This window comes from Tenrec ecaudatus, chromosome 2 (genome assembly GCF_050624435.1).
Source record: "Tenrec ecaudatus isolate mTenEca1 chromosome 2, mTenEca1.hap1, whole genome shotgun sequence".
In the NCBI taxonomy this organism is placed as follows: Eukaryota; Metazoa; Chordata; class Mammalia; order Afrosoricida; family Tenrecidae; genus Tenrec; species Tenrec ecaudatus.
In genome coordinates, this window is record NC_134531.1 from 35027781 (window position 1) to 35028666 (window position 886).

Sequence of the window (886 nt, forward strand, 5' to 3'; positions counted from 1 at the left end):
ATTAAAACTTAAATTCTGAGCACTGGTTTGCAGAAGGCAATGAGTGACAGTGAAATTCTAAAATCCATTTGCAGAATTCCCACAGGAACTAACCCTCCATTGAATATTCTTGGTTAATTGCCTAGGAGATGAATAGTCTTTCCCTCAGAAAAAAATGCATCAGAAAGTGAATTAATACAGGCCATTACTACAGGAAAAAGGTCCCCAAACCAGATCAGTCAAGATGTGTGACTTCACTGAAGATCAGACCTTAGATGTTAAGGAGGCCTTGTAGCTGTTTGACCCAACAGGTGACGGCAACATTGTGTACAGCCAGCGTGGGATGTGATGAGGGCTCTGGATCAGAACCGAACTCACGCCAAGGATGTGAAAGTCGTGCTGCCGACTGTGGGCAAGAGCCAAGACTGGAGCACCTGTGGGGTATGTTGAAGGACTTTGGGTGTTCGACAAGGAAGGCAATGGCATCCTCATGGGGCCTGATATCTGGCCTGTCTTTTTCACATTGGGTGAGAAGGTGACAGAGGAAGAAGTAAAGATGTTGGTGGCAGAGCACGAAGACAGGAATGGTTGTGTCGCCTACGAAGAGCTTACCTGAATGATGACAAATGGCTGAGGGCAGCCCTTCCCGTGAAACCAGAGCCCTGTGCCTTTTCTGGTGTAAAACTGAGACTATATCTAGCCCTGAAGTCCCCCTCCCTGTCATATCACCTTTTCCATCTTATCCTTTGTGCATAATGCTTGTCAGCAGCAGTCACCAAATAAACTTGCTCTTTGTGCCCACAGAAAGAAAGGAAGGGAGGGAGGCAGGAAAGAAGAAAGAGAATTAATGCAGATAAATTTGAACATCTGATCACTTGTTTTCCCTTTTAGCCCATTTTTAATTTAT

General features: G+C 45.1%; 1 pseudogene; it reads left to right on the plus strand.

The window, feature by feature from the left end:
- Nucleotides 1-223: 223 nt before the first annotated feature.
- Nucleotides 224-613, plus strand: LOC142440748 (myosin light polypeptide 6 pseudogene; annotated as a pseudogene).
- The last annotated feature ends 273 nt before the right edge of the window (nt 614-886 follow it).